Source organism: Triticum aestivum, chromosome 6B (assembly GCF_018294505.1).
Source record: "Triticum aestivum cultivar Chinese Spring chromosome 6B, IWGSC CS RefSeq v2.1, whole genome shotgun sequence".
In the NCBI taxonomy this organism is placed as follows: domain Eukaryota; kingdom Viridiplantae; phylum Streptophyta; class Magnoliopsida; order Poales; family Poaceae; genus Triticum; species Triticum aestivum.
Window position 1 is genome coordinate 710,829,107 of NC_057810.1, and position 9,028 is coordinate 710,838,134.

General features: G+C 41.2%; 1 long non-coding RNA gene across 1 annotated transcript; it reads right to left on the minus strand.

Annotated features, from left to right (window-relative positions):
- Positions 1 to 5,250: 5,250 nt before the first annotated feature.
- LOC123139871 (uncharacterized) lies at positions 5,251 to 7,465 on the minus strand. The gene is made up of 2 exons (XR_006469673.1): positions 7,175 to 7,465; positions 5,251 to 5,581 (listed from the first exon to the last, which is right to left on the minus strand). It is a non-coding gene; the product is annotated as an uncharacterized lncRNA (long non-coding RNA).
- Positions 7,466 to 9,028: the final 1,563 nt, after the last annotated feature.

Below are 9,028 nucleotides of genomic sequence, written 5' to 3' on the forward strand. Positions count from 1 at the left end.
CGACTGTAGATGCTCTGACGATTGGTGATGTCTGTGCTAGAGTTTGCTTACCACTTAGCGAGGTAAGAAGTAATGGTTGCAGGCGTATTAGAGTTTATATGTGATGAAACCTTTATCTATTAGAGGAAAACAACTCTGTTGAGCCTAATTAGAGCACCAATCGAAGGGCACGACTGGACGGCGCCATCCGTACTAGCGCCCAGAGCTGGACGCAGTTAGCAATAGAGTTCATTCTGGACATTGTTATTCCTGGCGTCCTTTCCATTTTTTACAATTTCCACATGCCCTTTACCAGTTTCGGAATTATTGAATTATTATTTACTATTAATAAAAAAAATCGGTTGCCGGGCTGGCTTCTTCCTGCCTTGTGCATGCGTCCATCCATCCATCCATGCATGCATTTTGCTCAAAAAAAAGGGAGATCCATGCATGCCTCTACTGCCTCCCTATGAACGGAGCTCGACTGACCGTTGGCCCGCGTGGACTGGACCCTGCGCACGCACGCACGGTGACTCGTTGGCTGTTCGCTTGTTTCGCTTTGATTGCGGGTCTGGATTAAACACGGACGGAATGGCCGAGCACACACCAGATCAAGCAGCTACTGGTCAGCATGTAATTGCCTGTAACCCTTTGTATGTTTAGCATTATTGAGCCGGTCGATGTCATATGTCTGGATTGATTTGGTGGTCGGGGCATCGTCGAGCGAACCGAAGCACTAGCTACTCTAAAAGAAGCAGCAGATCAGATGGATGGAACAAAATTACTCTACTTATCAACAACAAGAATCTGCTTTTCAGGTTTGGCCGCTTCCGCCTGCCTGCCCGCCTCTGAACCCAACCCAACTGACAGTGTGCTTTGCATTTGCAGTGGATACGTTTGGGTGGGGATACGTACAGTCTCTTCTCTGTTCACAAGGAGACATCAAAACCACTAGAGGCAGATCAACTCTGATTAAGTTCCCCATTGCCACTGGACAAGCTCGATCGTCTAGTTGGCATCTTCTCATCGCAATCTAAACACTGCTGCATTGCCTTGCCTTCCCATCGATCCGTCGAGACAGAGGGAGGGAACGGGTGCGCTGTCCTTCTCCTGCTTCCTATGATATCCGGACAGGGGCAGGGCAGGACAGGACAGCAACACTTTGGACGCGAGACAAGGACGAGGATGCATGAAGCGAGTGGAGCAGCTCCAACGATTTTCATATGCAATGAGAGCTCGGTTACTCAAGGTGGATTAGTAGTCCAGCTACTACTACTACTACTAGCTTCATGCATTTTTGTTCAACGATTTTTGCTCAAGACGACGATTTTTGCTCGGTTACTCAAGGCAAAAATAGTACTAACACTCAATGAGAGCTCGGTTACTCAAGACGACGATTGCCTTGTTCATGGCAACGCAAAAATATCCATGAACAAAGCGGGGAAGCAGTGTAGCTGCTCGCTGGATTAGTAGCACTGCTACTACTAGTAGTCTACTAGGATTACCCGATCAACGACCAGCTGATAATTAACTCAACTGAGATATTATAGTACGACTAGTACAAAAGGAGTACGCATGTGACATTATATGCCATCGTCGTGTGGCGCTCGATCTGTTATGACGATTAGATGACCAGTTGCGCCAATGGCGCAAAGGCTGAGAGCAAGCCATGTATTGAAAGAGTGTACATTAATATTATTTGAGCACATATTAAAGTGATAAACATTAGACAGAGTCATAGCTGCACGTTTGACCATGGCGGCAAAAGCAAGAGCGAGCCAAGCATTCAAAGCATGTGCATGAGATTGATTTAGAATCAACTTAAAGATACTTATATTCCATTACATGAAAGCTTGGTGCTTAAAAGAAAATATTCAGATCACTTGGTAATAGCATACATTGGCTTTAAAAGACAGGCTATATTAGCATAGATGGATGGTGTATATAGTGATTGCCGTTAACCATCGCTCGAGTCTTGTACCTGCCGTCGGCAGGAAGGAAGGAACCTACGACCTAGGCGGACGAACAACCTAGCCGCACACTGCAGACAGGATCAGAGGCCTATAGACGAACAAAAAGAATCAAGCGACTATGTATAAAACAATAAGCAGATGGTACACTTTATTAATTATTTTTCTAGCTGTTTTTCCTTTATCACCAAGTAGTGCGTATTAGTTGGGTAAGAAATAACCAGGTGGTACACTTGATATTGGAACCCCCAATACATTTATTATTCTCTATTCATCCAAAGAACAAACCCCCGAGCAGGCATTGCGAGACTATTAAGAATCGGTATGAAACTAAGAAAAGTGGGCATCCTCAATAAAGATGGATATTGACCAATGGCATATGAGCACACAATCACCCAGGAAGAAAACCACCAGGACAAGCATAAGGTAAAACAAAAATTTATGATAAACAGTCTGTAGATAACAATATATATAGCTTCAAGTGCACTATATACCAGTAGACATGACCATGAGGACAGATTCAAAGCCAAATGGCATGGAAAGGAGTCAAATATATACCATAGAAAAACAAAACTGGGAGTGTCAAAAAGACGTAAACAAAGTATACAGATAGAACGGCATGGTAAGATAAATAACATGATGTAACAGTGGCTATAATTTGTTTCTGTTAAAACCATCACAGAGAAATAAAATTCACATGAAAATATTTGCTTCCTACAGGCTTACAATGATAGGTATAACTACTTAAACTCATAATTGGATAAGAAGAATGTATGATAAAGGCTGGAAGATGCAAAAGGACAACAAATTTAAACAGAGCCTTTGTTTCCATCATTTTTTCACCTGGAGAAGTGATGCATTGCTACATAAGAATGAAAAGCACAATTTGAGAGGAATCACAAAGCCAAAAAGCACAATCTGAGAGGAATCACAAAGCCAACCAGTACATACATCGTTTTAGAATGACATGAACATATTTTTCTTCATTAGGACTTTTACAATTTATTAGGAGGAATTTGTTTCAGGAGATCCATTTGACAAGCACAAGTTGATCATGATGCAACAGAGAACATTCACCATGTAAAATCAAGATTACCTGAGACTGTTGTGGACCAGCCAAACCATTCAGTTCCTCTGCAAAAGAAAGGTAAGGATTTGACAGAGCAGTTCCAACCTGTGATAAAATAAATACCATTAGTGCTAGATAAACAGGTTAGTGCATGTAGGGTATATAAACAGGAAACAAGTAAACAACCAAAGCACACTAAGCTAGTAGGATCACAAGCAACACACAAATAATTGAAGGCCAACCAGACAAAGCTGCTCCACTTCAAAAAGGCTCCAAATTGCAGCGCTACAAATTAGGAGGCTTCATATGCTATTCACCATTACAACAATGATGCGTCACAGTCGCACGGGCACCAGTGCCTTCGCAAAGGCCAAAAGTGAACCAAGTATTCAAGCCATGAATATAAGAATATTTAGAGTCTGGTCATAAAATCCGTAAAGCATTAGAAAATGGGCTAAAAAGATCCGCCTCCTCGGCAGCCCTTAGATCTGATGTTATCCAACAACCCAGCTCTGTCCTCATCATTGCAACAAAGGTGACGTTGCAGAAGCCTTTGAAACAGAACTCATGCTACAGAAACATTTGTAACAGAGGTTGTTTAGCAAAATTCTTTTTTTCAGCTTCACCTTTTTGCAACAAAGATGATGTTGCGGAAAGAACTTTTGCAACATGGATGATGTTGCAATTTTTTATTTTTTTACAATGAAAGGATGTCGCAGCAACAACGTCGTCATCGCCATCGCCGTTCTACATCTTCATAGTTGTTGAAACTCGTCGGCATGCGCCGCATGGCCTGGCGGGCATGGGCGGCGGAAGCGCGAGGCCGACCCGTCGGTGTCGTGACGCTGTCCCTGAACCCGCTTCGCCGCCGGCGACGGGGTCCTCTGGCCGGGATCGCGCCGCGGCGAAGGAGGCGTGGCTCTTCCTTTCGTCACCTGGGTAGCTTCGACAGCGACCGCTCGGGCCCAGCCGACTTGGTCACCCTACCATGGTCGCCTAGTGGGTTCGCAACAGACTGCTTGTATGTGTGGATAGCGTTTCAGTGGAGGTAAGGATGAAAGAAAAGATGCGGTGCGCGGGCCCATGAAGACGCACGGTAGACGTTGAACGTGACGGATGTTAGGGAAAAATCGGTCAGTTGAGTACCAACTTTTCCCTTAGAAAATAGATATTTAGATATGATGTTCTTACACGGCGTTATAAGAAAGACATGAGATCAGTTCATGATAGCTTTTTTACATGAAAAAACGGTTATTTGCCACTTCCGATATTGGACTTCGCAGAACTACCACTCTCAAAATTGGCCTGGTAAAAATGCCATCTAGCTCCGTTGCATTTTGATTACCATGCCATTTTTCTTTTTCCATTACTTTTTCTTTTTTCATTTCAATTTCCTGTCACCTGAAAGGACCAAAGTACCCTTACCTCTTTCTACCTTATCCAATGTGTTTGTGGTTATCCGATTGCTCTGTGGCTAGCTTGTTCTGGTCGCCATGGTTGCTCGCCGGCGTACGTCGCTGATGCCTGCGCGAGGTACCCTAACTCGCCGCCCTAGCTTCCCACGCCTGAGCGAGTAACTGCAGGTCGCCGCCGGTGCTCGCCCATGGCTGCGCGCGCCGCTGCAACTCACCCTCGTCACTGCAGCTCTCCGCCGACGCTCGTCCATGTCTGCACGCGCCGGCGCAGCTCGCGCTCGCGTGGCGGATGCTTGCGCTCTGTGGGTGCTTGCCCTCGCCTTGCGGATGCTTGCGCGTGCCAGCATAGCTCATTGCGGGTGCTCGCCCAGGCCTGCGCGCGACAACACAGCTCGCCCTCCCCTGCGTACGTTGGCGCAGCTCGCTCCGCGACATGCTGGAGAAGTGGGTGGCGCTGAACGTCAGCACCAGTGGCGTGATGGCAGCAGCAGCTGGAGGAGGAGATGGATGCGTGTGAAGTTCTGAAGATGTTGAATGCAAGCAACCTGTAAGTGATGTTTGCTGTAATCTTTACTTGATGTTGGATGCAATTTCGCAATTACATCAAGAATAGCATGTCATATTTAATTTCACGTCCAGAATCAACTGAGCAACAATACGACAAATAAATAATGCGGCAAATTTCAATCTATAAGCTACTTGCTGCAATATCTTCTTTTGCATTTATTGTAGCTTATTCAGAGACAAGAAATGGAATTGTGGCTAGAAAAAAGTATGTAGACCTCAAATTTTAGTACATTGGCAAGGGAGAGACATATAGACACTTCAACCATGATTGATAGATGAATATGAAATGAGTTCACTTGTCACAAAACAAAGTGTTGAGTTTACATAATAAGTTCACAGCTCAAAAATATATATGAGCTCACAGCCGAGAGAAATTGGAGAAATTGAGTTATAGAAGATCGGTGGCACGCGGCGTCAAGGAAATCGGCGGCGTCATGACGTCCAGGAGACGGGGGTGGCGTCCAGCGATTGACCCAAGAAGTCCAGGCAATCAGGGAATGTTCCAGCAAAGAAGGCAATGACTTTTCCATATCACCCATATCATGAATTTTTTGACTTCAAACTGTATGATATCATGGACTCTGCATAAGTTGATAAGACATGATAATTAACCGCAAAAAGCATGGGTATGGATAACACATTGAAAGTAATACCAGAGAGCAAATTTAACGCTTACAATAAAGCATGGGCACAGATAACTTATTGGTTCATCTGCCACTGCTTATTATCTACCAAGAAACTACAAATGAAATGTATAACTAAATTAGGAATAAGAACTCCATAAAACATTGGCTTTGGTCTGCAAACCATTAATCTGATTGGAGATGGAAACTAAACCAAGATCGGGTAAAGTTTGAACGTAAGATATAAGTACAGTCATTCGAGTAAATAATAGAGAGGTAACCACCAGATCATCTTCTATTCTAGAACTCTGTAAATCTGGGATTACAATATTTGGCAACAAAACTGACATCTTAGGTATTCTATTGACTAACATCACCCATCTGTTTGCAGAGAACACAACTTTTAGATACCTTTGAAGAGCAATAAGATATCGATATGTCAGGTTAAAATGCTATAAAACTAAATTTACCATGCTACAAAGTAAACTTGCCATGTTAGTTCACATAATGAATCCTTTGTGCAGGGAGTTCTAGCGACGCATTATACAAGGAGCTATGGCATGCTTGGGCTAGGCCGTTGATCACAGTGCCTCGCCAAGGTGAAAGGATTTACAACTTTCCGCATGTTTATATGGAACAGGTATGTCTCACCGCATTGGTGTTTGCTCTTCTTGATGCCCCATAACTAATGAATGAATTTTCTACTCAACACATGCAGTAGCTATTTGTGTCATGGGACACTGCTTTGTTCTTGTGTTAAAAATGACAATATGACTTTGTTTATGTGGAATAATCATCCAAGTATTTAAAGATCATCCACATCCACGTACATATTTAGAACCTGATAGGATCCTTGTGTGTGCGCGGCGTGTGCTTCTCTAGTGTGGTCATGTATTAGTTGACAAATGAATATCCATCAGAGGGTACCACCTTACATACAGTGCTTCCAGCCTTGTAGGCCTCACCAGAAGTCCCTTTGTTAAGCTTCACTGCGATGCCTAACTTACTACATTTGACAAACATCTTTGCTAACTGATAAAAGCAACAGCGTAAGTAAATAAAATCATTTTCACATGTTATGACAAACTGATTCTTCCAGCTGACCAAAAACCAAAGAAAACAGAGTACTAATACACAAAGAGACTGTATAATTGTTAAGGCTACTTTACGAACTAATTTGGGAATAGACTGAACATATCAGGAAATACACGAGTTGACTGAAGAAAAAAAACATCATCTACTAATACTATACTAAATGAACATTATCCATTCACATCTCCAGTATTGTACTATTATACATGATAGAGAATGACTAATAGTACTCATTCTTCTCTTAAAGACGTCAAGAAAATACAGTCAGTAGAAAAGGTAGAAGGATTTTGAGCACTAAACTCCAGTTATCAGTACACCTGACTATCTACATATCTCCAACCGGTTAATTTATGAATCATCACATTTACCTATAAGGGGGCATTTGTCTGTAAGATGTGATTTGCTTGCATGCATTTCATAGATAAATATGTGAATAAAAGTTAGGACTTGCTTACATACCTGGATATTGACATTCACATACAGAGACAATACATCTTCAAGACACAAGAATGTATAGTCACAAACTCACAATTCCATGGCAGCAAAAATCTTCAATAATCTGTGAACTCCATAAACAATGATATTATAGATCTCTTGTTTTATTGATATATTGGAATATAGAAGAAGGAGATGTACTCTACAAGAGAGAAGCAACCATCAACCGTGCTAATGTCACCTCTCCATACTACCATCGGTCCAAAGGCACTCAAGTAAAAATCAAAACACAAAAACGGTAAATGGCACTTGGAGTTTGGAGCCCGCTCATCTGATTTAGATAATCTGGGAAAGAGCAATGATTTTGCCCTCTTGTGGACTTAAAATAGAATTCGAAAAGTTCAGTTGACGGCAGAAAATGGAGGTAAATACCAGATTTTAGTGCCATGAAGACCTCGCCATTTTGCAGAGGCGTAAGGCTTTGATCAGATTGTGGTATTTAGAAGCACAAGATAATGGTATTAGTAAAGGAATGCAAGAGAGATTAATACCAGAGGTAGCGAGCATTGAGCAACACAACATACATTGTATAAATATAGAAAGACATGAACATATTTGTGAAATTTAGTATAAGCATTTCATAGCATCCGAAAAGCAGTAAAATAGCTATAGTTTTTTAAACACATCTGCTTTGCAAGAACATGAAAAAAACACTCTAAATCTATGACTGAAAACAATATGTAGAATCAGGAAGAGTAATAGACGTATGATATTGATGATTTATCATAATAAGAGATAAGATGTAGAACTTAAAATGACGCAGAGGAAATAAATGATCATACGACATTCCTATTCCGCAACATAGAAAAACAGAACGACTGGCCAAAGTGATTAATCAACCTCTATGTGAAGGCTGGTGGCTTTATTTTGATGAGTGAGAAATCCATCAAAAGCAATTCAAGATTTTCATTCCTACAAATTAGAGAAACCGGGGCGTTTTGGTCACCATTATCCCAAAAAAGTATGCTATGAAGATATTATTAGGAAACTGATATAAGCTAATTGGCAACCATCTGTATGCTATGAAGATATCATTAGGAAACTGAGGTCACCCAAGAAAACAGGAACTTCATGCATCTTCCTTCCTATTGGACATAAATAAATTTATGAATACCAAATGAACCAAATATTGCACAGAAATATCGAAGGATGTAATTACAACATGCCCACACCACGCCGGATAGTTCAGTAATTATAAGCTGCAGCCATCATTATTAGCTACGAAAAACAGAGTACTTGTAAAAAAAGATAGAAGGCCAGCTCTCGCAATTTCAGGTACTATCATTCTCATGCTTCATGACAGAAACCGTTCCATGATTTTTCCCGACTATGTTTTCATTTGTAACAAAATGACAAGATAAACGGGGACAAACAATTCGTTTTGTACAACAACCTTTTTATCTTGAACTATTTTAGTTTCTCTACACTAAATTTCTAGACTATGCTGCAAACACAAAAAAGTTATGGAACGTATATATTAGTTTACACATCTGAAGCTTTTTGTTGCTCCCCCAATCTAGATTTCCTGAATCTTTTTTGTGTAAACCTGATAAAAGCACATATCTTGTTATAAATTGAAAAGGGAAAACAGTGGCAATTAAAAAAATGATAGTAACTGTAAATTGAGTTCTACATGAGAAGCCAACCATCTTACTTCTCACAATTTTTTCAGAGAATCAAAGTAGTCCAAAGAAATACTTTAACTATTCAGACAAAAATCATATAGATCTTAAGAAAAAATTCCCAAACATCCATGGTTTGAGCAGTATGACTGTGTGTTGCTTTTACCTTGCCTGACATGGTTTGCTGCTCTAAGGT